General features: G+C 44.4%; 1 protein-coding gene across 1 annotated transcript in view; it reads left to right on the top strand.

Moving 5' to 3' along the window:
- The first annotated feature begins 275 nt into the window (after positions 1-275).
- Positions 276-6,000, top strand: part of sec16a (SEC16 homolog A, endoplasmic reticulum export factor) — a 73,195-nt gene continuing 67,470 nt past the window's right edge. The window contains exon 1 of the mRNA XM_072566040.1: positions 276-730. The gene's annotated coding sequence lies outside the window, so the exon portion shown is untranslated. The remainder of the gene's footprint in view (positions 731-6,000) is intronic.

The raw sequence follows: 6,000 nt of genomic DNA, 5'->3' as shown, positions 1-6,000 counted from the left end.
GTAGATTACTTAGTGATCTATAATAATGAAGTATAATGGTGAACTATAATACTGAAGTAGATTACTTAGTGATCTATAATAATGAAGTATTATGGTGAACTATAATACTGAAGTAGATTACTTAGTGATCTATAATAATGAAGTATTATGGTGAACTATAACACTGGCGAATGAGATGCTGTGACGGACGATAACGCTCGCGCTGATCCCGAGGCACCGCCTCTAACGGTCCGGAGTGATGACGCAATGACGCGAGGGTGCGTGTGACGTCAGGATGTACACGTCGCCGATCCGCGGCCGGGGAAAATGGCGGCGCGAGAGGGTTAGAGACTGCCGCTGGGCCCAGTGTGTGCACCTTATCGTATATACATCACCCTACAGTGTGTACTGGTCACTGTATACACCACCCAGAGTACAGGTGAGAGGGATAGAGACTGCAGCTGGGCCCAGTGTGTGCACCTTATCGTGTATACATCACCCTACAGTGTGTACTGGTCACTGTATACACCACCCAGAGTACAGGTGAGAGGGATAGAGACTGCAGCTGGGCCCAGTGTGTGCACCTTATCGTGTATACATCACCCTACAGTGTGTACTGGTCACTGTATACACCACCCAGAGTACAGGTGAGAGGGATAGAGACTGCAGCTGGGCCCAGTGTGTGCACCTTATCGTGTATACATCACCCTACAGTGTGTACTGGTCACTGTATACACCACCCAGAGTACAGGTGAGAGGGATAGAGACTGCAGCTGGGCCCAGTGTGTACACATCATCATGTACAATGTGTATACACCACCTAATATATAGACTACAGGACCCAGTTTACAGGTGAGGGAGTTAGGGGGGGAGAGAGAGAGAGAGAGAGCTGGGGGTGACTTTACAGCAGACCTGTGTACAGGACTACAGGTGCCAGTATGCAGTTGTGGTGAGGAGAGCGATACAGACTTCACCTCACACCAGTATATACACAGTGTACTGGTGAGGGGAGAAGGAGTGTGACAGATGGGAGAGGATGGGAGTGTAAAGACATCACCTCAAGCGGTATAGGATAAGATCCTGTGTACTTTCAGTACAGTAGCCAGGACCTGGATAGATGAAGGGGAAACGGGCAGAGAGGTAGAGACCAGGTCACGAAGCCTAATAGACAGGACCTAGAGACAGTTGCAGGTAATTTGTTGGCAATGGTGGTTGGTAGTGGTGCTGAGAAGGGGGGACAGAGTTACAGAGTTCATCTCTCAGAGCCCAGGGTACAGCATAGAGGTGAAGGGAAGAGGAGTGTGAGAACCCAAAGTCTGTAGAACAGAGACGTGAAGGGGAGCCCAACGCTATGACAAATGAGAGAAATAGATACTCAGATATTCCACAGGCCCCAACACAGAGCATCCAGGTCATAGGGAGAAAGAAACAATATGTACTGAGAGACTGGAGGGAGAAACCTCCCCCTCCCCCTCCCCCTCCCCCTCCCCCTCCCCCTCCCCCTCCCCCTCCCCCTCCCCCTCCCCCTCCCCCTCCCCCTCCCCCTCCCCCTCCCCCTCCCCCTCCCCCTCCCCCTCCCCCTCCCCCTCCCCCTCCGATGGTGATGGAGGGGAGGCAAGTGGAAAAGGATCAGTATGAAGGAATGTGAGACCATAAGACATAGAAGCAGAAATTAGGCCATACAGCCCTTAGAGTCTGCTCTGTCATTTAATTATGGCTGATAAGTTTCTCAACCCCATTCTCCTGCTTTCTCCACCATAACCCTTGATATCCTTGATACTCAAGGACCTATCTTACCTTGGTCTCAATGACCTGGCCTCCACAGCCTTCTGTAGCAGTGAATTCCATAGATTCAACACTCTCTGGCTGAAGACGTTTCTCCTTATCTCTCTCCTAAATGGTCTTCCCTTTACTCTAAAGCTATGTCTTCTGGTCCTCGCCTCTCCTACCAATGAAAACATCTTCCCAACTTCTACTCTGTCCAGGCCATTCAGTAGTCTGTATGTTTCAATTTGATCCTCCTCTCATCCATCTAAACTCAAATGAGTATAAACCCAGAGTCCTAATGTTCCTTATATGTTAAGCTTTTCATTCCTGGGACAATTCTCATGAACCTGCTGTAGGGCCAGTACATCCTTTCTGAGATATGGGACCCAAAACTGCACACAATACTCCAAATAAAGTAGGGAGGAGAGAGGCTGCAGGAGGAGGGTGTGGTGTGGGGAAAGAGCCATAGGGATGGCAGTGGGAATAAACTGGAGGCGGAAAAGTTGGGAAGGAGTCAACAGAAAGGCGAAAGGGTGAACACAAGTGATACTGGATTGGGTAAATAGAGGGTTGAGGGAGAGGCGTTCTGGTGGGGCCAAGGTAAAGGATGGTTTAGATTGTGAGAGAGGAGTAAAAGTGCAGGTCAGGAAAATGAGATAGTGGAAGGAGGATGTTGCCAACTGTGCACTTTTTGCACAGTAATACCAGTCTTGGGCCTCGATTGTTTCTTGGGCAACACATACGGATTTTTAGTAAGGCTGCGCCTAGAGTACCAACCATAGTTTTGGTCTCAATATTTAAAACATGATATACTGTAATTGGAGGTAATTCAAATGAGATTCACTGGGCTGATTCCTGGGACGAAGGGGCTGACTTATCAAGAACGGGTAAACAAGTTACACATTTCCTCATTAGCATTTAGAAGAATGAATGTTGATCTTATTGAAACATACAAAATAGAGAATAGATGTTGAGAAGATGTTTTTACTAGTGAGAGAACTTCAAACATGGGTTTGTCGCTACAGAATAAGGGATATTCATTTAAAACTGAAATGCAAAGAAATTGCTTCTCTAAAAGTAGTAAATGTCTAGGGAATTTTCTACTCTAGAGAGTTGTGGAGCCTCAGTCGCTCAACATTTAAAGAGTCGGTAGGTGATTTTTGAAATATTGTGGATTGGAGAGCAATGAAAGCAGTAAGCTGGCCTGAAAGAGGCATTGAAGTCTAGAACAGAATAGCCATTATCTTATTGAATGCTGGGATAAGCTTGCCCATATGGTCTACTCCTGCTCCTATTTCTTGTGTTCTTATAGTTAATACGTTCAGTGGTTTGTGGCCCTGGAGACTGAATAGTGCAGGATTTAACAGGGTGGCATCTGTCCTTTAGCACCTTTTATACATGTTAATTGGTAATATGCTTTGAGCTTTTGTGTGGGCAGGGTACTGCAGGCTTGCCCAGTGCCTGTGCCATCTCATTCCAGAGGTTTATTTGGAAGCCAGAAATGTTTCTTTTTCATTTCAGCATTGATGCCATTTGTAGAAACATAATGAAGTGAAGCTGTTAACAATGCAATGCCTGTTGAACTCACTGCTAGGCCTGGGTTAACTGGTTATCTTATTGAAAGATGATGTACATTCTGAACCACTCATGGTGTCACACAGCACTTTCCAGATAGTGAAATACTTTGATGTATTATCACTGTTGTAGGAACCATAATAGCTAGCTTATACACAGCAAGGTGATTATTTCCAGTAGCAGGAAGAATGCTCACCAGGGCAATATGGTTTGAAGAGAATTGGCAAAGTAGCCAGAGGGGAGGTGAGCAACAAGTTATCATTCAGAAAGCTGTGCTTGAACAGGCAGTAGAAGCAGGTTCAACAATAACTTTCAAAAGGGAATTGGATAAATATCTAAAAAGGGGAAGTTGGATTAATTGGACTGTGGGGGTGGAGTTGGATTAATTGGACAGCTCTTTCAAAGATTCAGCGTATAGGACTGAGTAGCATCCTTTGTTATCTGTGCTTGCTGCCTGGGACGTGAGGGCGCCATTGTTTGTTAATGCTTGTTGAGGGAGTCTTTGCCGAGTAATAGTGTTAATATGCGAGTTTAGCCAGGATCAGACTACAGTTAAAGTGAAAGTATATGTGAAATATCCAAGATTTCTTCTGTTTCCTGATACTGTTCTGTAAAGCTGAGAGGAAATGGTTTGATGTGAGACTGGAACAGATTTGCTTTGAAACCAATCTCTTGTTCCATATGAATTTATCTTGGTTTTAAGTGTAACTAATCTCAGTTAAACGACAAAGCTGAAGAATATAAGCTGAGGAAAACCCCCAGCTGGGGAGAGTTTCTGGAAAGTACAGACTAAAAGTTTCTCAAGAACTCACACTTCACCTCACTTCAGCTCTCAAATTACTCATTACTGGATTCCAAAATGTTATCTTTTGAACATTATTTCCGAGGGTTACTGACTTGTTTACTTTAGCGGGAGGTTCTCTGTTTGAATTCAGCACAGGGTCTTCAATCTGGGAGAGTTTGTTTCATATTAACGTCTCTCTCACCCTGCTGTATGTACACATGCACACAGGTCCTGTTACTAGGTTACTGTTCAGGATATCCGGCATTCCAGCACAGTGTGCTAAATTATCCTGGGTGTCTGGAATCAGCCAGCTTGTCACTGAATCATTATTTGAACAGCTGGCGACTTCAGTCCTTGGGCCATGTTATGGGACCTGGCCTTTTATTAGCCTTCACGTGTCTCTATATTTGGGTGAGAACTGGGGTCCTGCTTCTGAACACTATCCAATGAATCTGCCCTCTTTTGGACATATCTGAATATCAGAGTTGAGTAACATTCTTTTGTACTGATCAGGTGAGCTTGAGATTGACTGACAAATCCAGGTTCAATCTCTTTGCCACATCATAGCGTAGTGGAATCAGGCCATTCAGCCCTTTATTGGATTGTGGGTGATCTGGACCAGGTAAAAACAATGACTGCAGAATGCTGAAAACCAAATACTGGATTAGTGGTGCTGGAAGAGCACAGCAGTTCAGGCAGCATCCAACGAGAGGACCAGCCTGTCTATGCTTTATATAGCTCAGTATGCTTTACCATAGTTCAGAAAGATTCCATTCTTCCCCAATATCTACAGGCTGCCATCTGATTAATTGCCATTCCGGTAGCAATAAGGTGCATTTATGTACTATCTTTAATGTTTGAAAGGAGGTTTGTTTTTCTTCACAGAAGCACAATCAGATAAAAATGGATATCACGCTAAGGGAGAGATTATTGACTGCGGTCAAGAGAATGTGGAGATTTAGATGCATAGCAGGTGGAAGAGTGAAGGGTTTGGGACTGAGTTACCTTTGGCAATCTCTCTAGGGATGCCATTTTCTGGACCAGAAGAGCAGCAGTCTGCTGGCCTTATTATTGTGAAGGTCCCTGAATTCTGGGTCTTCCTTCAGTTCTTTCCATGTTTGTGGCCAGGTTAATATGCAGTTAGGGTGGGTTAGCATTTGGAATATTTGTTGAAGGCTGTGCTGGCTCACTGTTGTGCTGCTGGCAATCGGATAAGTAGCACTAGTGTGCTCAAGAGTTCAAAGGTTCACCCTGCAATGTCCGCTAGATTGCATTCTTATTGTACTAGTACTTTGGCAGTTGGACAAAGATGATCTATTCTAAAGTGAAAGGAAGACTTGCATTTATGTAATGCCTATTATGATCCTCCTGACATTCCAAGTGCTTCAAAACTGTTTCAGTACTTTTGAAGTGTAGAAGTTTAGGAAATGCAGCAATGGGTTTGTGCGTTTCCATACATTAATGAAGATTTTAGTATCAGTTGCAGAATTAATGTTCAAAGAGATCACTTGGGAGAGCAGTCCTGTTCTTTTGCCTTTAGTGTTTGAGTGGAAAGATGTTAGCTAGATTAGCCATCACATTTAAAGACTGGTGACTTTTGGCACTGGTGCTGGGTATGTATTTAGTGGTCTCTTGAGTATGGCTTGATTCCATGACTGTTTGATCTGTGCTATCTGCTGCACACGGATGACAATTCAAAATGAAGAAGAGATCAGTTGTTCATGTACAGTCTGACAACTACCTCGAATATACTGTATGTGTAAAAGTTACCTTTGCAGGTCAATGTGTTCAATAAAAAAGGTAAGGTTGCTTTAGTCCAACTGGACCATAGAACTGCTGTCTTGTTAGAGAAGCAGCTAGTGTTAATTTACCCTGAGGGTCACAATGCCTCAGGC

This window comes from Chiloscyllium punctatum, chromosome 49 (genome assembly GCF_047496795.1).
Source record: "Chiloscyllium punctatum isolate Juve2018m chromosome 49, sChiPun1.3, whole genome shotgun sequence".
Classification (NCBI taxonomy): Eukaryota; Metazoa; Chordata; class Chondrichthyes; order Orectolobiformes; family Hemiscylliidae; genus Chiloscyllium; species Chiloscyllium punctatum.
This window is presented reverse-complemented; position numbering and strand designations above follow the sequence as displayed.